Source organism: Sodiomyces alcalophilus, assembly GCF_042370955.1.
Source record: "Sodiomyces alcalophilus JCM 7366 unplaced genomic scaffold ACRALscaffold_9, whole genome shotgun sequence".
Classification (NCBI taxonomy): domain Eukaryota; kingdom Fungi; phylum Ascomycota; class Sordariomycetes; order Glomerellales; family Plectosphaerellaceae; genus Sodiomyces; species Sodiomyces alcalophilus.
Genome location: NW_027263540.1, coordinates 1,415,222 through 1,440,703, shown reverse-complemented (window position 1 = coordinate 1,440,703; position 25,482 = coordinate 1,415,222).

The following is a 25,482-nucleotide window of genomic DNA, read 5'->3' as shown; positions in this document are numbered from 1 at the left end:
AGCTTAATATATAAAGGTCTACGTACTAAACCCCTATTTAGTTAAATAAGCTATATATAGCGCCCTAAATAGACACGTAGCTAAAGCAGTACCGGTTAACCGTAGTCCACTAAGTAAAGCGCCTCCCTTTTATTAGGACTAGGCGAGTAAGCGATAAGTATAAGAGTCCACGAATACTAGTTATCCGATAGGCCTATATCTAAAACGACCTATTAAACACTAAATAGCATTATTATAAAACCCGCTTAATAATAACTAATACTTCTTACCCCGTTCTCCTAGACTCTCTCCTAACGCTAAGGGATCTAAAAGGCGTATATCCCCTTACTATAATAATAAACGCCTATACAGATATAACCGAAAAGGTTCTCTTACCCGAGTATCGGCTACTCCTCTTTATAGCTAAGGGAGCAGGGAACCTCCCTAGCACTAATAAAGCTAGTTATACTATAACCTCTAGAGGAAGAGTCTCTAAAGCTATCCTGTCTCCTTAGCTAACCTATCCTACTAAGTAGGTTACCTATCACGAGTCCTTTATAAAGGTATTCTATAATTAGGTAAAAAAGGAGCCGAGTATATAGACCTTTATAAGTCTATAGTTATGCCCTATAGTATAGCTAAGGGAAAGGAGCTAGCCCCCTTTACCGCTAGCGATAATTCTCCGCCGGTAAAACCAAAGATTAAGGTTCGGGGAGCCTTTATAGTATAGTAGTGGTATACCTAGTATACGGTTAAGGTTACCGGGTCGGCTCGAATCCGGCTAAAGGCGTACGTAAAAGAGGAACCCCTTTTCCTTTTTTACGTTACTCGGATTCTATTCTAAAAGGCCCTTATCTGCCTTAGTATATATAATAAGGGTTAAATAGGGGGCCTATAAGACCCACCTTCCGCCCGGCTTCGCTTATCGTTAATAGATACTATAGGGGAGTTAGTCGCCCCACTATAGAAACGAGAAGATAGTATCACGCTATCTTAGAGCGCGTAAATAAAATACACGGCGTCTCTTCTATAATACAAAGGCAGCCTCTTACGCTATTATATAAGCGTTCTGTGTAGGGATATAGCCTGCGTTAGCTTTACCTATAGCTATAAAAAGAGTAAAGGAAGCTTAGGAGATTTAAACCCTAGGAAGCGTATATATAAGTCGCCTAAATAGGCCTATAGGGGCTGGCCCTAGGGTATACGGAAGGCGTACAAAACTAACTAAGATAATCACCCGCGCGCTATTAATCGAGTATATAGTCGGCTTTAAAGCCGCTATAGGCAAAATACATTATAGGCTTCCTAGTATAGAAGCCTATAAGTTTCGTACTAATAGCGAGTTAGTACCGGGACTACGGCGGTACCCGTAAAAGGCAGTAATCCTAAAAGAGGAGAGTATAAGAGTTTTTATCTAAATCTTATACTAGTTCCCTAAGTCTTATACCTTAGTTTTCCCCCTTATAGGTATTAAGGAAGGACCGTATAGTTAGAATTCTAACTCCTAACTACTTAGGTAGGATAAAAGGATAGCCTAGTAAGAAATAAAAAATAAAAAATAAAAGGGTTAAGAGAATAGAATCGCTTCTAATCCGCCCCGCTATAAGTATAGTCGAACGGCTAATCGGAAGTTTCCCCGAAGATATAGCGGAAAGCCCCCCTTTAAAGTACGCTAAACCCTTTTAAGGAATACCCGACTATACCCTAATACCCGATAACTATATACTATTCTCTAACTAGGAAAGTTAATAAGCCGATACTATTAGCTACTATAATAATCGTATAAGCCCTACGCCCTCTAATATTACATACTACCCTCACTACTAAATAGAGAATATCGGAACCAGGAATAGTAGTAATCCGGAATACTAGTAGCACCGGGTAGCCCCTCCGGGTAATACTCCCCCCGGATATAGCCCTCCCGGTATAGGCCCTCCCCTAGGCAACGCACCGGATATTAACTACCCGGAACTATACCTATATATAGGATAGTCGTATTTACTCGATATCCTCGGCTAGCGGGATAATCGGATATACCGATTTAAGGCTAATAACCTAGGGTACTTTAAGCCTCCCTTATACTTTGCTACCGACTAGGATCTTAAGACTAAAATAACTAAACTAATCTATATAGGCGTTTTTAGCTTTACTAATATAATAGACTAGTATACTGGCCTAAGTGCCTAGCACCGCGAGTCTCTTCTCCGCGGACTAGCCCGCTATCTATTAGGCGAGGTATCTATATAGTTTATAAGCCTTAATAAGAGACGATATTTATACCTTACTACGATAATAACTATTATAGAATAAAAGACCGCCTTATAAGAAAGGTTCTGATTACCTTAAAAGGAAGCCGAGTATAAGCTAAGATATAAGCGATATACCCTAAATAATATAGTTACCCGCTATAATATCCGTGTTTTCGTAGATAAGGTAATTCGATTAGCGAAGGCGGCTAATAAACCTAAAGGTAAGTATTTAGCTTTTATATAGGACCGCTTAGACGCTAACCTAGTAAACACTATTCCCTATCCCGGACCGGAAACTATAATAACTAACTTTATAAATAGCTTAGCTAGTATAATACTAGGATAGTACCGGAATTATACTAATAAAGCCTAGAAGGCACTTATTACCCGATAAACCCTAACACGGATTAAATAGATATCGATATCGATTTAATCCTCCTAGATATATTCGCCTTTTCCCCGGTACCCGGAGTAACGCGGTAGCCCGGCTTTACGCCGCTCGCTATAGCCCGAATAACGTTCCCTAGCGCCGGATCGTTATTTAATATTACCGGAACGTTACTTACTAGGACTAGGATAATTCCGCTAGAACGACCACGCCCTACTAGCCCTAGGAATACTAAACCGCTATATAAATAAAGACAGCTAACGGCTCTTAGCTAATAATATATCCGATTAACTAGCGGGCGGTAACCGGAACTTTCGGCGGGAATAATCCCGGGACCCTATAAACACTACTATCTATAATAAGGTCTCTAATAAAAGATATAAGAACGATAAGAAACTATAGGACCTATACTATTTTAAGGCGGAGTCTAATAGTTCCGAGGACCTTATAGATAATAAAGCTAAGACTAAGAAAGATAGCGATTAACTATACTAGGTCGCTAATAGACCCGGATTTATACCTAAGTACTATAATCTTTATTAGGTATAATAATAATATACTAAGTATAAATAACTAATAAGATCTAATAATAAAGCCCTCCGCTATAAGAAGCCCTATTCCTACCTATTCCTAATAAAGGAATAAGACGGTTAGGACTCCCCGCTAATTAAAGGCGCTCTATAGAAAGTAATAGACCCCGTAGCTAGCCTATACGGTATATATACGTACGGGTCTAAGTCCGAGTAACCCTAGATAATACTCCCTTCTAAGTTTACATTAATTTAGATGCCTCGCGATACTTTATAAGCTAGCACCTTCTGCTTTAGCTCCCTGATATAGAAATTAACACGTCTAAGAGATCTACGCTTTATGGTATAGGTACCTTAGATATTATCGGATAGGCTATATTTACCCTGCTAATATAAGGCATAGTAAACGGCTAGCCCCGAGTCGGACGGCTATATATAAAAGCTTATATAGTTCCTAAGCTAGAAGTGTTATAAATAGCGTATAACTTAATTACGTAAAATAAGCGATTGGTCTATTAATTTAATTAACTCTGTCGAAATCTCTAATCGTAGTGCTAAATTCCTGCCCTTATTCCTACGGCAGATCCACTCCTACTTCCGGGCCCGGAATAACCCGCTCCGAACCTGCTTTAGGCTAGCCTATACGACACACCCCCCTAACTAAATAACTATATAGTAGTTACTTAGTTAACGTTATTTATAGGCGTCTTCTATCGATATATCCCCTTCTATAACATCCACGTAGCTCCTATCGAATTTCTCTTCTAGCTCTTCTAGATACTCCGGTAAGATCTCCTCTAGCTTATTTATATATAGGCGTCCCTGTATATCTATTACTCCTACCTGTTTTCTGAAGCTAATAAACTTTTCCCCTGACAGGGTCTTCGTTAATCTATTAGCGATTATATCGGCGCTTATAATATAGCTGACTTTAATCCTTCTATACTACTATGCCTCTTATAGCCAATAGTTATATATATCGACGTGCCGTAATCGCGTGTTTAATTAAGCGATCTCCGCCGTTAGTAGGCGTATCGCTTAACTATTATCGTATTGTGTCTTTAATCATGGATCGTCGAATATTATACCTATCGCCTCTAATAGCCTTTTCGTGAATATCCCTTCCTTTACACCTTATACCAGCGAGAGTAGCTCTGCCTCTATTATTAACGTTATCACCGTTGCTTGCTTATTGGCTCGCTAGGCTATTATACCTTTAAATAGGCGTATTATAAATACCTAACTACTCTTACGATTAATTAAGTTATCTACGAAGGACGTGTCGGTGAATACCTTAATAGAGTCGCTACTACCTAGTTCTAGGGCGTAGGTTTATATAGCTAGCAGATATCGGATTAAATAGTTAGCTGCTTTATAATGCTAATGGCTTGGATTTATGTTAAATCTATAGAGTCGTGATACTATAGAGGCGATATCGGGGCGTATAATAATTATAGCGTATAGAACTAATTCTATCTTTTATTAATAGCTTTTAACGGTAATAGACTTCCTATTATACGGTAGTAGCTTTATCGGCTTTAGAGGGCTTATAGGTTTATAGTTAGATACCGTTAATAATAGATATCCTACCTTCACGATATAATCGCATTATAATAACTATATCCTCCGCGAGGGACGGTCCCGAATAACCTTAATCCCTAGGAACCACTATAGTGGCTGCCCGCCTTATAGGGCGTAGTGCTTTCGTAGGCTCGTGATAGCCTATTCTATCTCTTCCCTAAAATCTTCCTTAAAGCCGATCACGATATTATCTATATAGAAGAATAGGATTAGCCTATAGCGTATAAAGCAGCAGGGCTCTTACGGCACTATCTTAAACCCGTCTTTTTTTAGCACTTCTATAATATGCTTTTACTATAGTAATAGAGACTCCCGTAGCCCGTATAACGCCTTCTTTAGTAACAGTAATTAACCCGGCACCGCGGTCCCGGGCGGGAACCGTATATATATATCGTGGGGTAAAGGGGCGTGCACGAAAGCGTTAACGACGTTATACTATATTAAGGATAGGTTAAAGCGAGCGGCGATCGCTATTAACGACCTAAAAGACCGACCGGTAAGAGTGGCTATATATATATCTTCTAACGAGTCCTGATACTATTAATCTCCACGGACCACTAATCTAGCCTTATACTTCTATAGAAAGCCGTGCTTATTAAACTTATAGGTTATTACCTATATACAGCCTAGCACTTAATACCCCGTCGCCCTGTCTTTCGGCACTATAATCCACGAGCCTATCTCTTTATAACTCTTTAGGTATTTCCTTTAGGCTTATCGGAACAGGACGTCGTATAGGTGGATTTTAAGGTCTTATTAGTTCTTCGGGGGGGCCGGCAGTTACTTACGGTATATCTTATAGAGTCTCTTAAGTACCTTTTTAATTTTTAACTTCGTTAGCGGCTTACTATTCAAATTACGGAGTAATAGGGCATGTCTTCCTGCGTTAAAAGCAGAGATCCAGACTCGGTTACTGTTATAGCTTCGAAATTTAGCTCCCCCCTGCTTTATAGGTATATAGCCCGTGAAAGCAGCCGCCGTGAGCCCTGCCTAAGGAGGGGTCTCTAGTAGAGTTAGAAGGTGACTATTATCTAGGCGTTAGTGATTAATCGTAGCCGTGGAAGAGTCTTTTTCTAGCTCCGGCCTCGTAGGCTTTATAAGCTCCTCCTACTATTCCGGCCTCTTGGGCGCTATAAACGGTTCTACCCCCTAAGCCTCGAGGCCGGCAGGCGTAGCCCTTAGGAGAGGTTTGTTAACCTCGCTGCCCGACTAGAGAATAGGCTCGAAGTATGCTATTATAAACGTATCGGCTACCTTATCGGCTGCCTTATCTTACGGTTCGCCTTATTTAATTATATATAACTCTAGCAGGCGGATCTGATTAATAATATCCGCTAGCTACTCTTCCGTTAATTAACGTAAATCGTCCTTTAAGGCTTTGAGTCTGCTATTAAAATACTCTTGTTCGTTAAAGATAACGTTACGTGTGCGGACGGTCCCGTTCCTTTAAAGGCTAGGAACCTAAATACGGTAAATATTAGTTAAATCGTAGCCTACGAGGTAACCGATATAGGCCCGCGGCGCTAGCCGATTTTGAAGCTTTCTAGACCTTGTTAGAGCCGCTCTGGTTATAGGAAAAGCCTTATAACTAAAGGCCCGAAGGTAGCCTAGCTACGGGTTACGTTAATAGATAACTTCGAATAGGGTCTTCTAGCCAAGGCGTTATTTAGGCGTTCTGTTTTATACGTAAGCGGTAGTAGGAACGACTTTAACCCATAGGAAATCAGGTAATCGGGAGTATATTCGTATAGCTTATGCCTTCTCTACTATAATAGCCCTAGATCTTTTGGCACCTCCGTTCTATACGGGGGTCTCTGCTAAAGAGGACTCTAATTAGATACTAAAACCCTTAGTTAAGCCCTGTATTTCGAGCGATTATATTAGCTCGTTATTACACTTAAAGACCCCTACCTGCCGGTTAAATTGGCTCTAAACCTATCGGATATATTAGTTTATAACTGTATAGATATCGGAAGCCCTCTTTAACGTTATAACGTAGCAGGCCACGAAACCGCTATATCGATCTATAAAGAATATAATCCGCACGTATCCCTCGGCGGTTAATAGGAAATCCGTGAAGTCGATCGCCTACCTCTCGCCGGCGTAGCTTAGAGCTATACGGGTCCTTCGGCTAATCTAATAACCTATCTTTGATTATACGTAGGCGTTATACTCCACTATTCCTGGCCCCTTTAGTTTAACGCCCTATAACTACTCTTCTAGTTGTTTTATTATATTAGGGCCAGCGTGCCCTAACCGTAGATGCTATAGATTACCGTCGGCTTAGCTAGCTGCTCTCTTAATCAGTTTTCGGATTAGTAGACTTAGGGCTAGAAGAGTAGTGGTAACGGGGGCGTTAGTGACTAGAAATAGCTTTATAACGGTTTAATCGTAGTGGACACTTAGCTTATAAAGGATTAATTAGTTATAGCGGCGTATATAATCATTTAGTGGCTCTTAATCCTACTAATAGCCGTTCTGCCGTATCTTCTTATTAGAGACTAGGTTATAGATAAAATCTTTATAGTAGGCTACGTCTTTTAACCGGAACTTCGTCGGGCCGGCCATTCCTTCTATTATTATAATAACGTCTCTATATCCTTAGATCGGCACCGTTATAGTGCCGGCGATTATAACGTTACTAGGGCGGGTCGGTCTATAATCCGTAAATCTGCTTTTATTATAGAAAACGTGGGATATAGCACCTAAGTCTAATATAGCGGACTAATATAAAGGATATACGGCTACTAAAAGGGCGGCCGCCGGGGCTTCTAGCCGGTATGGCTTAGAACGGACGGTGTTTAACGCCTTGCCTTACCCTTTATAGAATGTATTTATAAGCTTTTTTAGCTTCGCGGTCCTCTTAAAGAAGACTTCGTTATTATTGCCGGCGGCTTTTATAGCTATATATAGTCGCGCCTCCTTAAGGGCTTCGTTATTATTATCGCCGTTACCGTTACCGCCACCGGCTTTATTATTATTATCTATAACTTTATATTCGGTAGTGGCGGCGGCGGTCCTCTTCTTTTTATTCCAGGACCTAATCCTTTCTATACCGCTCTATAGATCCCGGTCTATCCTAGGGGACTTCTTTATAAGCCTCCTAATAGGGTTGTTAGCTTAAAAACCCTCCGGCGCTAACTCCAGGAATAGTATCTAGTAGCCCTATAGATCGTGGCCGTACCGGTAGCACGCGGGGCACTCGTCCTTATAGAAGAGTAATTACCGGCGCTTAGAGCTTATACGGTTAGTTAACTTACCTTTAGGGTAGGTATTACGGCCCCGCTAGGCTCCGGTCCGGTTACTGCTTTAGTTAGCCCTCCCGGCCTATTATAGTCCGTTATTATTATCGCCTAGGTTCAAGGCCGGGAAGGCTATAGTTCTATGGCTTCGGGTCGGCGGTACGTTAAGTTATTCCGCTGCCTTTTTCCTTTCCGCGATAAGGGCTATCGCCGATACTATTTTAAGGTCTAGCGTTACTTCCTTTATATCCACCTAGTTACCTAGGGCAGGTCGTATAGCGTTAAAGAAGTCGTTAATCTAAATCTCCCGGGGCTTGTTATATATCCTGATGTTATAATAGTCTTAGAGCCGGTCCTGCTAATCGTCTAGCCAGGCGCCTACCTTTCGGGGGTTAGTAGGCGGCTTAGTCTTATATAGATCGTAGTTCCTTTAGGAGTCTTTTATACGGGTCGCGATAGGGTGCGGCGTCGGCTTATACTGCTACGTAGATCTCTTCCGGGGTTATGCCCTTTATCAGGGCCTTCCGTCTTTTCGCTATAATAGACTCTTCTACCCACTTAAGTATACCGTTAATGCCTTTCTGATAGGTTTCGTAGTCTTTACGATCTTCTTTATATCGGCGGTAGTCTTTAGTATAGGCGGCCTTACCTATAACCGTTAGCTCGGAGATATTAGTAGGCTGCCCGTTAACGTTAGCGATAGAGGTGTAGGAAGTAAATTCGGGACGGGTGGCCCGCTACGGCCTAGGGGCTGGATCGTTAGGGCGTAGGAAGTCCTAGACTCCGTTGCTATAGGCCCTGACTTTATAGAGGCGCTTCTATAGCTCCTAGTCTTCGTGGCTTATATAGATAGTCGTATTAGAGGTTATGGTTATAGCTATAGGCAGCTCGGCGTAAATAGCTTTAAAAGGTTATCGAGTAAAATAAGACTCTTAATTATTGTAAATAGCGTATAACTTAGTTACGTAAAATAAGCGATCGGTTTATTAATTTAATTGACTCTGTCGAAATCTCTGATCGTAGTGCTAAATTCCTGCCCTTATTCCTGCGGCAGATCCACTCCCACTTCCGGGCCCGGAACAACCCGCTCCGAACCTGCTTTGGGCCAGCCTGTGCGACAAGAAGCCGGTCTACTCCTCGGGCAGGAATTTAACTATCCGAATAAGATTAATATCCTTGATTCGCGGGACGCTATCTAGATTAGGTCCTATGAAGGTCTTATTATCCCGGCGCGTATCTTCGCTAAATATTCGCTAGTTAGACGCCGATTAAAGGCCGCTAAGAAGGCTATTATTTTACTATATTAGTAGAACTTCGTCCTATTGAAGGAACGGAATATAACCCTAGACTCTATAGAATTCTAGCTAGATATTATGGGTTTACTAAACTGTATCCTCCGTAAAAGGATATCTATCCTAATCTATAATACTAGTAACTAGCCGCTACTTATTTCCTAGGGTAATAAGCTAGGATATATAGATCCCTTCTACGCGGATAGATATTTTAATATAAAGCACGATAACACCTATAATGTTCTAATAAAACGACTAGAGGCCGTTAAGAAGTCCCCGAATCCGGAAGGGTAAGGAGATATCTTTAGAGGGTATTTACCTATTAGCGGGAAGCTCGTAATCGCTAATAGCCTAGATACCCCGACTAAAGCGATTTTAGAAAGCGTAACTATCTATAATTATAAAACCCGCTTTATAGGGCGCTTTACTAGGATTATTAGTAACTATCCTAAGGTTTACACGGACTAAGGCGTTATCGATATAGATAAGAAGGACTATATACGCGTTCCCTTAATTAACGGGTAGTATACCTAAAGGATTAGCTAAAAGCTATATCCGCTTAGCCGCGAGGACTAAGCCTTTTTAGACTATACCCTAGACGGACTCTATAACTAGGACCGTATAGAATAAACGTTAGCACTAATACCCTTTAGTACTCTGGTTTTATTATATAGCTAGAGGTAAAAGGTAAACATCAAGGCAGTATAATAATCGACCTTTATACCCTAAATAAGGTTACTATCCTAGATATATACCCGATACCGCTTTAGTATCAGCTTATTAAGCGACTCCGAGGGAAAAGGTTTATCTCCGTTATTAACGCCTAGGCCTTCTTCCACTAGTTCCTTATATACGAACTATACTATAAGCGGTTTGTTATTATAACCTAATAAGGATAGGAACGACCAAAGGTCGCCCTAATAGGCTTCTATAACTCGCCCGTATATATCTAACGATATATAGACTAGCTCCTTCGCCTATACTAAGACTTTATCTCCGCCTTTATCGATAATATCGTTATTATATTAGATACTAAGGACGACTATACTAAGCACTTAAATATAGTACTCTCCCTATTTAGTAAAAAGAGGATTAGTATCTCTCCTAATAAGTCCTTTATTAAATATATATTACTTTAACTACTAGGATTTAAGGTCGACGCCCTGAGGCTATCGAATACTAAAGAACGTACCGAGGCTCTATAAAAGCTTCGCCCTCCGACTTCCCTTTAGTCCTTAGAATATTAAATCGAGATAATAGGGTGGCTTTACCATCTTATTCCCCGATTCTCCTATTAAATCACTCCCCTCTAGTAACGGAAGACGACCCTCCTCGCCGAAGCTTATTGAATCGGGAAAGATAAAGGATAGACCCGTAAGGCGTATACTAAATACACGATATTTAAGGCTATTACTAAAGAGTTAGCTATATTCCACGATATCACTAGCGCTCCTACCTTAGACGCTTACCTATTGTATTATATCCCTACTAAGATCCTCTTTATCTAGCTAGACGCCCTTAAAAAGCACGGGTTGTCTGCTATACTCTTTTAAGTAATTAATAAGACTAAATAGATTATTAAAGGAACCTTTAAGAAAACCGATATTTAATTAGTGCTTTATATTTATTTATTTTATTTATTCTTACTCTGTTATCACTTAGCTAATGATAGGCTAGCCTGCCTAGGCAATAGTCCTTCTTACATTTTAGAAGGGGGGAAAACCTCTTCGGATAAAAACCCCTTCCCCCTTATACTAGTAATGAATTCGTTCCACGCGCACGGCCGCCGCGAAGACACTGTGCGGCCGCTGTATTTAACACTGTTCGTATTACGAAGCCACCAATATATAAGCTCTATATTCCTTCGTCTTAGTCCCCGTTATCCTCTTATTTATTAAGTACTAAGATAGACCCTTAATAATTAATTTCATTCTATCCTAAGCCAGTAACCCTATCTTTAAGATTTAATGTATTCTAAACCCACGTTAAAGCTTTTCATATTATCTATAGACGGCCTTGTATATAATATAACGTACGGTTCGTAGCACCCACGTTTTATATAGGTCCCGCTAGGATATTTTTACGCGCTCCGGAGCGCGGTATCGTCTCTGTATACGTAACAGGCGACTTATCCGCTACGGCCCTATTGATAGTAAGGCCTACCTGCCCTAGTTAACGACACGGGCGTGTCGGCCTTAGCGGCAGAGCTACCTGCGCCTGTTATTAACTAGGTACGAGCCGGGCAGTAGCGCTATAAGGCCCCCCCTATTCAACCCTTATCGTGCTTACTAAGGCAGATAAGGGCCACCGGCGAACAGGGCCGGGTAATATAAAAAGAAAACTTTTTACGCGCGCCCCTAGCCGGAGTCAAACCAACCTAACCGCCTCGTGGTTATATACCAGGGCACCACTAGTGCACTGGGCGTGCTTTATATTAGTAAGGGGCTTAACCCTATTAAAAAGAAGTATTAGCCTACGGAACTTAAGGTAGCCTATCTAGTATAGGCTATTTATAAGACCTATACTATTATTTAGTCCGCTTATCGTAACCCGACTATAGTCCTTATAGACCCCGCCGCTATTATCGGTATTATAAAGTCGACTATCCTATCTACCACCGATAAGGCCAGGCTAAATATAAAGCTTACCCTCTACTTGGAGTTTCTTAGCTAATTCTAGTTAGATTATTAATATATCCTTAGTAAAACGAATATAGTAGCCGACGCTTTATCTCGACTACCCATTATTAACAGCCCTCCGGCTAAAGGTCTAGGCGAATTATACCGGATTTAGGAAGACTAGGCTATATACTATATTAGCGAAATCTGAGTAAAGGATAATAGATAATAAAGGATTGTTAAAGGATACGCTAATAATTTAAAGTAGGCATCTATCCCTACCTAAACCACTAACTATAACTTACTAGTTAAGATCCCTTTTAAGGTAGATAATAGTCTTCTATACTAAGTGGATTTAAATAGGAGTAAATGCCTTTATATCCCCTTCTCCCTATATAAGGAATTTCTTTAGGCCGCTTATAACGACTAGTAGTATTTCGGAGCTAAATAGATATAATATAATTTAGTTAGCCGCTTCGTAATCCTATTACTCCGTAAAGAGGTCGACTTATATATAGCTTAATATAAAATATATCGTACCCACTAAACGGACTACCAGGCTCCCCTTAACGAGATATAGCCTATGCTAACGCCCTTAATCCCCTTTTATATTATTATTATAGACTTTATTATCGGACTACCCGAAATACCCTCTATAAGGGCTCCCTGGCAGCGCGAAGGCTTCCCTTTATTCGATACCCTCCTAACCGTCACGGATAAGTTCTTAAAGGCCTCCCTGCTTATCCCTAGGCATAGCACCTACACCGTAAAGGACTAGGCGTCCGTGCCCTTTTAAGCCCTCTAGATAGGTAACTAGGGTATCCCCCGCGGTATTATCTCGTATCGTGAACCTAAGTTCTTATTAGACTTCTAGATAACTTTATAGAAGGTAGCCGGAACTAAGCTAAAGTTCTTAATAGCCTAGCACCCCTATACCAATAATATTTCTAAAAGGAAAAACTAAACCATTAAAATCAGGATATATATATACCTAAGGGATAATCTAAATACCCTATAGCCGAAGGCTATTATACCTTTATAATTTAACCTAAATAACGCTTTTAATAAAACGCTCGGCTATATACTAACTAATATACTATACGGCACTAAAATAAATAGTCCGCTTAACGTAATCGGTAATATTAACCCTAAGTTTATATATAAGATATTTTAGAAAAATATAAAACCTATTATACGATAGCTTAGATATATATAAAGCGCCTATACAGTGAGAAACGGCATAATATTCGGTTTAAGCCCGGCGACCGCGTATATATCCACCTTAGCCGCGGATACTTACTCTTAGGTAAGCCTAGCCCTAAACTCGGTGCTTAACGGATAGGCTCCTTTAAGGTCCTTAAGTAAGTATTGCCGCTAGTATACTAATTAGATCTGCCTAAGACTCTTAATATACACCCCGTTAATAGTATTACTTAACTCTAAATAGTTAGGTTCGCGGAGATACCTAGGATAAGAGGACCCGTCGACGTGTAAGACGGAGACTAAGAGTAATAGCGGGACCTATATACGTATTACGAGATCGAGACTATCCTGGATATTTAGGTTAGTCGTAAAGGAAGAGGTAAGCTATATACTGAGTACCCTATTCGATAAAAGGACTAGCCGGACTAGTAGAATATCTGGATATCTATAGATATAATAGAAGCCCCGGATTTAGTAGAGGAATTCGAAAAACGTTAAAGAGCTTTAGAGGTGCTTTATTTAGTATTAAAGGGAGTAAAAGAAGTTAAAAGACCCGAGCCCGGTAAGCTCTAAAGAACCAAAGGGACCTATGTAGCCTCGTGGCGGAGCCAGGCTAGAGCTAAAGAACCGTCCTCCTTAATAACGGAAACTCCTTTAGATAGCATAACCGATATAATAAAAATACCACTATCTAATCTTAAACTAGTAAGAATAGAAGCCTTATCGGCTATATAGCCCCGGCGTATATATAAATCGGTATATCTAGCTTAAAAATAAAAGAACTCTCCCGGCCACCTATAGTCTTACTATTTCCCTTTATGCTTTACCTATACTTAAACGATTATAATAATCACCTTAACCACTGGCTCGTTTAATAGTTCTCTTATAATAACCCCTATCACCCTTTAACACAGCCTCTATTCCCCTTATAGTCGCTCGCCCTAACTTATAGCCATTACGTCCTATTACCCTTACCGTATTCCGTTACTATAAGTATTATTCCCGGTTATATATCCACTATTACCCTAGCTAATACTCATAGGCGTCTCTCACGATAAACCGATCACACCCCTATACCCCCTAATATAACCTTTTATATAGTTACGTACCTAACGGATATCTATTGGTTAAAAGATTAAGAGCTCCGTAACGAGTTCGCTTAGTGATTTAGGAATAGACGGGACGGCTCCGGCTTGATTTTTAAGGGCTACTTTACAGCCATCACATTATTCGGGGATAAAAACGGGGTAGCATACTATCTTACTATAGCCGGCCTAGCCTTTAAGCGGTGGGTCACTAACTATAAAGCTATCGTTAAACGCTACTGCCGGTAAGCCGCGGAGAGAGGGTACGACGACCCTTAAAACAGACGACTTAACCGCATTATTTTCGTTCCCGAGTCTAATATAAATAAATACGTAACCGCAGCCTAAGCCTAGTAAATCGCGCTAGAATACGTATAGATATAATTCCTTTTAGATAACGCTGATACTATTACTTAGTGGCCGTAGTATAACTAGTCCTTCGAATAATACCTCGCTATAGCCCGCTATAATACCCCCTGAGGCCCTGATAGCTAATTCCTGTATAGATCGGCCTGTCGGGCTAGCAGACTCACGGTAACTAAGACGGGTTCCCCTATTCGCGTAGTAAACACGCCGAACCAGCACTAAGGCCCCGCGTTCCGCGACACTAATATTTCCGCGGATATACTCGTTAGAATAGATAAGGCTATTAGTATTAGCCTGGTGCTTGTAGAGGCCACTAGGACGCTCGGTAACGCAGAGATTAACCTCGCCGATTTTATCGCCGCTACTAAGGAGTATTACGAATATATCTAGTAACACGTAGGCACTATTAAGACTTAAATACAGAGACTAAAGGAACGTCTAGCACCGGCTATCCGGTTAGTCACGGAAATTCTCTCCCAGGCTAGTCTAAGCCTATCCTTATTAGACATATAAACCATTATACCCGGCACTATTAGGCTCGGAAAGCCAGCTTATAACGGTACCGGATCCGGTTAAGCCACTAAGCGGCTACTTGTCACTATATAAAGCGAAGATAAAATGAAGGTATAGGCCGCTAAAAGCTTTATAAGGCGCCTTAAAGACTCTAGCCTAACACCAGCATGCATAATATTCGGCGTGAACGGGTAGACACTAGCTATCGTTACTTAGGGTCTACACGGTATCGTCGCACCTATCCCCGATACTAAGTTCGCTATAGACTTTATTAATACCTATGTTATCGGTAATCACGTATAGCACACCGCTAACTTACTATTCCTTATCGCTATATAGCGATTAAAGAACTATATTAAGGTCGCTAAGCTAGAAGATAACGGCTATTTAGATAAGTCGAAGCGTAACACTATAGCTAACCGATTAACTAATAACGTTTACCTCGCGCTAGACGCTATTTATTATACTATAGCTATTAGCGACCACTATAAGGCTAACGGCCGTAAAGGCCTACTCTCCTCGTATAACCTGGTCGGTATAGAGCTTAAACACTGTAAGGACGGTATCGAGGCAGAGAACGCAGAGGTTATCCTGGAGATACCCACGGAGGAATAGGGATTGCCTAATATAAAGCCAGAGGCTCCCGCGATTAAGATCCTATAATAAGACGGCTCCGCGGGACGATAGATCGTTATTATTTGGGTTTTCATTTTTACTCTCTTTTCGTTTTATTTTCCTTAAGTCCCAGGTTAGCAAGTATACGACAGAGGGACAGGCGGCCGGACGTAATTACCAGCGTTATAAAGGGAGCCTGACAGAGTTAGGAATATACGCCATAAAGCGCTATTCTATAGCATAGTTTTTATTTCTTCGTTTAGCCTCGGCCGAAAATACAAAACTATAACCACGTCTACCACTTATTACTAGTATAATAATCGGCCACGCCGTGTCTAAGTTAGACGTTATAGACCTTAATAGACAGGGAAGCCCGCAGGACGCAGGGCTTTATCTCTCCCGGGGTATATACTTTTAATAGATTGGGCTACGAGTAGTAGGCTGTACGCGCGGAAGAGAGGAAAATCAAGCAAATAGCTGTTAAATTCGTAGATCCGTAGCATTACTGCTTGTTTCACGAATATGTAAAGAACTGACTTCTGGGATTTCTTCCTGGGTCCGGGGCGGGCAAAAGACCCTGAAAGATTGGGTGGCGACTGTTACGTTAACAGCCTACGCGACGGTTATCACGCCACGTTATTAGCTTAAGTAATAACCAAGATATCGTATTTACGATACCTAGTGTATTCATAAAATATATATCATAATCCAAGTATAGCTATAACCATATACTCTTTATGTTGACTTAGATATTATACTTATTATTATTATGATTATTACTTATTATAAGTATAATATTAACACCCCCCCGAAAGCTGACTCTTATATAATAAGTGCAGCTTATTCAGATTATAGTTATAGTTATATTACAGCGCAGTAATCCTAGTCTATCTAAGACTAGAATATATAGAGGAAAAGTTTTAAAAGGTTTCTTCTTTTTAAATCAAGGGAAAATTGAAAAACCCATGTTATTATTATAGTTTGTTATTTAAAGGAAAATTCAGAAAAACCTTTGCTATCTTGGGAAACCCGAAGGTAAAAAACCTAGTTATATCCCCTTGTAAAGAATTAAGAATACTAAGTATTAAAACCTAGTATTTTAATTCTTTAATATTATTATAAGGCGTCAAAGCATACTTAGACAACGTATAGTCCTTATAACCTAGGTTTATATAACTGTAAAGAGTATTATAAGTCTCTTTTACTAAAGCTTTAGTTATTATATTAGCTATATTAAATTTCGTATTTATATATACGATTTTTATTTTATTATTATATAACTATTACCTATAGTAATAATACTGCCTGTCGATATAATTTACCCGTTTAGAAAGTTTAGGGTTTTCGGCGAGCTTCTTAATACTCTTACTATCTATTAAGATAGTAGGACATTCTTTATTTATTTTTTCAAATGATCTGGGATTCGAGCCAACCGACGCGCAACTCTAGTAAAAACAATAAAACTAATTGGAGAAAGAATCTAACTCCCTCCTCTACGCCGTGATAGCACCGAGTAGAAGCCGTAGTGCGGACGCGGGGGTAGATACGATAGAAGGGGTGGTGGCGACCGGCCTACCACCTAAAAATTCTTTAAACCGCCCCCACCGATAACGACTACTCCTCGACTCCTACCGCCCGAACTAAGGTAATCCTGTATATAATCGAACCGAGACCGATATAGGGGCTTTACAGGCCCTTAGAATAAAAATGTAATAAGTTAAAGCGTTAATCTAAAGTCTACCAGCTAATAGGAATATAATTAATTAGGTTATAGAGTTAATAAAGGAGCTTATTAAGCTACGCTGCCTTAATAGCTAGAGTGCCGTAACGATACCGATTATATACCTCTATGCTATTATATAGAGTGCGATTAGGGAGGAACTCCGAAAAGGAATAAAGCCGACCTAGGCTATAATAGCTATAGCGCTACCCGCTATAGCCCCCCTATAAGACCCGGCCCCCCTTAAAGTGATTCTAGCCTCATATTATTCAGAACTAATTATTAAACACGGAGACTAGCTAGACTAAGCACTCTAGGCTTAATCGCTAAAGGAGATTATCTAAGCTATAAATATAGCCGCTAGTCGCGATAACGCTATAGCGGCCCGGAGACTACCTAGCGGCGATATATACCTTACCTTTATTAAAGGGGTATAATAGTAGTTTACCTTCGCTAACTAATAGGTTAAATAGGCCTTTAGCGCCGGAGCTAAAATAGCTACCCGGACCTACTTAGTATTAGCGAAAGGTATCCCCTATTCGATCCTAGGCCTACTAACCGAAAATAAGCTCCTATAATTCCTATATATTATAACTCCTAATATAAAGATATACCGAGTAAGGACCCGGCTCCTTAAATATAGTACCGGTAAGGTAATAATACTATTTATCGAGACCTCCTTACTAAAAGGCGTAGAGAGTTCTATATAGAATAGCCTTCTATTAAAGGGCGGTAGCTACCTATACGAGCCCTATAACCCCGATATAAACCTCCTATAGTGCTTTAACTACCTTTAGTTTAGGTATAGAGTAGCCTAGTGCCTAGAGGCGGAGAGGCGGTGCCGCTATTATACTAAACCCGAGTCTACCTACTATAATAGGTTCGAGAACTACCTAGCGTTAGCCCCGAAGGCTACCCGGCGGTACGCTATATATAATAAGAGCTATAATACCTTTAACGATGCCTATTAAGTTAAGAAATAGGAAGCCGCGAGAGCCTAAGAAGTATATAAGTACCGGGTAAGAGAATTTAATATTATAAGGTAGACTAAAGCGGCGTACCCGCGACCCCGCCTCCGCTATCCCTTACCCTCCCCCTCCCCCTCCCCTACCCTATTATAGGCCGCCCCTATCCGTTATAGCCCCGGCCGCCTACTAAAAAGGCCCCGCGAAAACCCTCTAGCCCTTAAACCCCTAAAGCCGTTCCTTATCCCCCGTAAGGCCGACCCGACCCCGATATAAGACACCTAGGAGGCTATACTAGCTAGATTAACCTTAAACCCCTCCCCCTTTAAATAATAAAACTCTATATCCTAACCTAGAATATAGGAGCTAAATAGGCCCGAGCTAAGCTCCCGCTATAGGCCTATACCGAGTATAATATAATAGCTATCTAAGAGCTAGGGGTTAACCTCTTTATAAAGGGACCTAAAGCCCTAAGCAGGGCCCTATACCTCCTAGTCTAAGGAGGTAGTTAAGCCCCGCTTTATATCTATAAACGATATCCCCTTAGTATATAGATTTAGCGAGCCTACCGGGACTCCTATACGGTTACTTTCGGCGTAAGCGACTAAGCTATCACGATCTGGTTAATCTACTCTAAGAATTACTAATCCGCCTTTACCCCTTAGTATACCCCTTTAACCTTAGACCTTATAGGAAGCCCCCCCTAAGGCCGTTATATCCTCCTCGGAGACTTTAATCTCTACTATCCCCTCTAGGCTAGTTACCCTAGATTCTATCCTAGGTTTAGTACCCTCCTAGAGCTAACTACCTATTAAAACCTTAACCTTATTACCCCCCCCGGAATAACTACCTAGTATAGGCTAGGCCGGCGACTAAGCATTATTAAACTTATCTAGGGGTCCTAAGGGCTCCCCTATAGCTATAACGGTATAAATAGCGAGGTTATTAGATTAGACCACCTCTCCTAAACCGCGACTATACACCTTAATATAAACCGCCCTGCCGATATAGCCCCGCCACGGCCCCCTAACTACCCCCGCTAGGTCTAGACGGAATCTGTACCCTCCCTCGCCTATTAGGCAGCCCCTAGGATCCTTATATAGCCAGGCCCCCTAATAACGCCCTCCGATATCGACAGGGCCCTTAACTAGCTAACCTAAGACCTTACTATTATCGCTAATTAGGCCGCCCCGGGATACCGAACCGGCCCCCCTAGCCGCCTACCTTGCCCGTAATAGACTAATAAGCTAACGTCCCTAACCTCAGAAGCGCGTAGGCTATATAGATAATATATAGCGAGGAAATCACGGAATAGGTAGGAAGAGTATAAGTAAGCTAAGCCCCGCCGCGATAAAGCTATAGCGGTAGCAAAAAGGTAGTACTAGTAACACCTTCTCTACTCGACCTAAGCGAATAATAGGCTCCTCTAAAGGCTATAAAGATAGGCCTAAACCAGGGGATACTAATTACCCAGGCCCCTTATTATACCACCGCTATACCGCGACTAAGGTAACTTAGTAACCTCCTATAATAAGAAAGCAGATATCCTATACGCTAAGTTCTTCCCTCCCCCCCCCCGGAGACTCGGATCCTAGACCCCTAGGATAAGAGTACCCCTCTAAGTAGGATATAGACCGGAGCGGTATTATAGCGGATATCTAGGGCCGCCTCCGCCGGACTAAGCCTTAGGCCGCCCCCGCCCCGGGCGGCTTCCTAGTAGGCCTCCTAAAAGCCTATAGCCTGGCCCTATACTAGATCCTAGCCACGATCCTCTTGGCCTACCTATCCCTAAGCTATTTCCCGCGCTATTACTATACCGCTACTATTATAATTATCTAAAAAGAGGGCCGCCCTTAGAGCGATTATAGGATAGCTAAAGGCTAAAGGCCGATCTCCCTCCTTAATACGATTAAACAGCTACTTAAAGGTATTATAGCGGACCGCTTCTATAATAAGATAATCGCAGACCTATCGGCATATAGTCGGACCGATGGCCGCGCACGGACCACCGATCCGAACCTATCTCTATACGTGCGATAAGGGATTAGTTTAATCCCTTAAGTTAAAGTCTTAGTTCGAAGTCAGCGCTTAGTTAACGAATATTATATACTCACTATTCCTAGACCCGCAAAGGGCGGTTAAGAGGTTTTGTACCTCCACTATGTGCACAGACCTTTTTAGTAGTTTTTCGCCTGCAAAATACCTCTATAGTATATTAGTGACCTGCCGCCCTAACACGTAAGATAATCAATATCGGGGCGGTACCTCTTTTTATATAGGAAAATGATTAAAATAGATATCACTTTCGGATAAAACCTGACGACCTAAATATATATATCCCTTCCCGCAAACTATACTCATTTTTATAGGGAAGAAATTTCATAGCACGCTCGTAAAAAGATTTTAGAGATTTTACTACTATACTTTAAGCTAATACCCACACCTACTACGCCAGCTACGCGGCGCTGCCGTCGTTATAAGATCGTTAAACCTTTCTCCGAGTTCAGATTCTACCGTGGTAATAGAATATACGCCACCTATATAACCTACCGAACTACTAACCAGGTTAATCGCTAATCCGACCCTGCCCCCGAGGCTAATCGCTAAACCCCTGCTAATACCGATACTATACGGCGGTGCCATCGTTATAAGGTCGTTAAACCTTTCGCCGAGTTTAGATTCTACCACGGTAATAATATATATACTACCTGTATAACGTGCCGGGCCTAAACCGACCCTAGAACCAACCAGGCTAATAGCCAGTCTAGTCGCTAAACCAGCCCTATAGCTTATATAGCACCTATAGCTAGGCGTTACACCTCCCGCCACCGCCCCCGGCGCCCCTTATAACTAACCCCGTCGTCCTCTCTAGGATATTTTTATACTACCTATCGTACTTACCGCCTTACTATAGCTTTCCTGACTCGCCGTAACGGTGCCCCTTATAACCGGTGCTATAGGTGCTATAAGGCCAGGGCCCCCGGTTCCCCCCCTAGAAATAAGGCTAATAGCGATAATACACGTACTTTATAGGACCGGGTCGTTTAGGCGAATCCCTAGTTACGTATTCGTCGATTAGATCCGGCTAAATAGATAACCTCGAATAGCGAGGTGGTGGTCGAGTATTCTAACCTAGGATTAAATCGGGTAGAGTACGATTATTACGCTACCCTTTATTAGATAGGCGAGAGATTATAGGTAGGTATCCTGCTTTTATAACTATACTAACGTTTATTATTAGTTTTTAGGAGTTAACTATATCGAGCCTAAGGTTTAGTTCCTATTATAATTAGGGCGACGTGGAGGTTAATACTATCCCTAAACTATCTGCCTATATTAAACAGCTACTACTCTCTTACTATCCTAGGTCTATTAACTTCTGAAAATATATTTATCGATATAATAATATATTTACTTTTACTTCTATATAGTATATAGAGACCCGTCGCGGGCTTACCGCCGGTATCGTATCTTTCTAGATCCATAGCGCCCTTTACTATATCACTAGGCCACTAAATCACGTAGGGCGTATTTCTGTTTTTATATAGTTATATTTCTATAACCCTTAAGTTACGGCTAACCACCCCCACGCTAACGCCCTGTCTCTTAACGCGATGCTTAAACGGGAGGTTCTGGTTAAGCTATCGTCTATCCTGTATACGTATAACCCGTTTACTAAGATCTATCTTAGCACCCGCGAATAGTTCGATACTCTTAGTAAGTAAGGCTAAGTGCTACTAAACCCTTAGATACGGTTAGTAATAGGATAAGGTGCTAACCGCCGCTAGGAGAACCTGCCTGTTATAGATAAAGCTTCCGCTATGGTTCCTAACGAGTCCAGCTAGAGGGGTTACCGGGATATCGTCCTGGCAGAGAGGGGCCCGGGAAACAGTATACGGGCTTTCTATTGCGTTAACTATAAGCACCCTGCGTATCTACCACTATCTTATCCACCTCTATATCCTTTAGGCAGGACCGGATATTACTAGAATATAAGGCTACGGGATCTTTATAACCGTATATATTAGGTTACGGAGGTAAAGTTCCGGTAATACTACCGCTACCTATTATATTAACGCTAGCGGCAAAGGCTAGTGCCCTTCGCCTACGGCTCGCTCTTTTAGCAGTTTCTAGTAGACTTATAGGCTTCGTGTAACCAGAAGAAGCTTAACTAGATCCAGCGCCACCAGGCCTAGATACGGGCCGACGTATATACCAGTATAGTAGACTAGGCCTATCGCGGGGATAGCGATCGTTCGCTCCCTTAGTCCGCCGACCTTCTTTATTACATTTATTATAAACCCGGGGTAGCCGGAGATTATTCACGAGCTCTTACCGGGCCAGGATATAAGTAACCGCCCTAATTTAGTTAGTCGCGTTCTTAAGTTAAAGTGCCGTGAGCTCGAGAAGGAATTACGCGATAGGATCTGTAGCGCGTTTACCAGGATCGTCTAGACTATCGAGTACCAGAAACGCGGTTTGCCTTACCGGCATATACTTCTTTTCCTTACCCCGGAAGCGTCCGCTTTATATAAAGAGCAGGCTAATATTAATAGGGTCGTTTCTGCAGAGTTACCTACGCCTAAGATAGACCCGGCCGGCTATCTATTAGATATCGTTGGTAGGAATATAGTCTATGGTCTATACGGCAATAATAAGCCTTCTACGCTATATATATAGTCTAATTGCGGCCTAGTCGCCCGCTACTCTAAGGGATTTCCGAAGCCTTTTATCCCGGAGACGGTTATACGGGACGATAGCTACCCTGAATATAGGCGTCGCGATACTAAGTAGTATATATTAAAGAGGGGCCGGTCTAGCAAAGTCCGCCTAGATAACTGTTTTATAGTCCCCTATAGCCCGTATCTATCTCTTAAGTACGGCGCCTATATTAACGTTAAGATCTACGGGACTATAAAGGCGATTAAGTATATCTATAAGTACGTCTATAAGGGCAGCGATCGTATAATAGTTTAGATTACTACTAAGGAGGGCGAAAATAGGGTATCCCTCTATCTATAAAGTCGTTATATCGGGCCTATAGAGATAGTAGTATAGTTATTCGAGTTCCCTATCTATTAAGAGTATCCGCCTATTATACGCCTACCGGTCTATCTTAAGGGCGAGCAGCCGATTTATTTCTAAGAGGACGCGACCGCCTCTTAGATTATTAGGTAGTTAGAGTAGCGGAAGAGTCCGCTTATGGCTTTCTTTAATTATAATCGCGAATATAGCGATAATCGCGATCTATATTATCACGAATTCCTAGGCTATTATACTTAGTTGCCTTAAGAGTTTATGTGGCGACTAAGGCGGCGGGGCTTCTAAATCGGCTACCTATATTACGTCCCGCCTACCTCGGGAAAGCCCTATTACCTACGGCTACTATTAGTATCTATTTGTGGCCCGACTTCTTTTACTGATCTATGTATAATTAGTAGAGTCCGTTATAGGACTTTTCGCGAGGCCTATATTATTACCGGTTTACTATATAACGACCGCTACTAGGTTACCTGTTTTAAAAAGGCTGCTATTTAGTAGACTAGTCACGCCTTATAGGAGCTATTTATTATAACACTTACCTTTAGCGATATTTCGAGTCTAGTGGCTATCTAAGAGGCTTTTATAGAGTCGATTTACGATAACCTTAGGTATAGGATTAAGCGAGAGGGACTCCGTTATCCCCCGTCTCTTAAGCGGCCATATATTAACTATAGTCTCTTTCTTATAAGGACGCGGCTTACGGACACTAGCAGGACTCTTAAAGAGTATAGTTTACCGACTCCCGCTTATAATTAGCAGCTTAGTACGGGGAACTCCCTCTTAGCCGATAAGCTTAACTATAATTATATAGCCTAGTTAACGGCCTTTAACGATATGAATTAGAAGTTTAACGCCTACTAGGCGGCTATGTTTTATAAGATTAACGACACGGTAAAGTCTAGGCGTGGTAATCGGTTTTTCTTATAGGGCCCTAGCGGTACCGGGAAGACGTTTATATACCATAGCCTCTACACCTACTTCCGATTATAGGGACGGGTTATTCTATATATCGAGTTTTCTAGGATTACCGCTATGCTACTAAAGGGCGGCCGCACCGCCTACTCCCGGTTTAAGATAAATATTTATATCGATAGCGACTCTTTTTATAATATTCGGAAGAATACTAACCTTACCCGATTACTATAGGAGGCGGCCTTAGTTATCTAGGACGAGGTTCCGATATAGTATAGGCACTGCTTCGAGGCGGTTAATTATACGTTATAGGATATCCGGGATTATAGCGAGCCTTTTAGTAGGATCCCTGTTATATTCGGTGGCGATTTTGCCTAGATTCTCCCCGTTATTCGTGGTAGTGGTTAGCCTTATATTATATAGGCCTGCTTCTTACGATCGCCCCTCTAGCCGAAGCTTCGCGTTCTCTACCTTACTTAGAATATACGGGTTACTAACGCTAACTCGGATAATTAGACGTTTATATAATAGTTACGCGACCTATCGTATAGCAAGGCCCATCGCGGTTTAATCGAGCTCTTCCCTTCTATTACTACTATCTTTAAGCGTATCCGTCTTTACGATTATATCTATCCTACTAATCTTTTTTAGTAGAGTCCGTTTAATTACACGGTCTTCGTGGATCGTGTTATCCTAATAGCGCGTAACGCGTGTATTAGCGATATTAATAATACTATAATCAAACATTTACCAGGGGAGTCGCGGACTTACTTTTTCATAAACACGGTTAAAAATCGCCTGTCCGATACTAATAGTATAATTCCGGCCTAGGGTCTAGACGTCCTGTTATTAATAGAGTTCCTATCTATCCCGCCTACTAAGCTCGAGCTTAAGATTAGGGCCCCGGTAATTCTTATATAGAACCTTAGCCTATAGAAGGGCCTTTATAACGGTACGCGGATAATTATCTTATGTATAGCAACTAATATATTAGAGGTAAAAGTTTTATCGGGGTCGTATACGGGCCAGCGTTACTTTATCCCGCGGGTTATACTAGATGGTACCGAGGAGGAATTCGCGTTTATTCTCCGTAGGCGTTAGTTTCCCGTGCGCCTCTATTTTACGATAACTATTAATAAGTCGTAAGGTTAGTCGTTCGGTACGATTAGCGTGGATTTAAG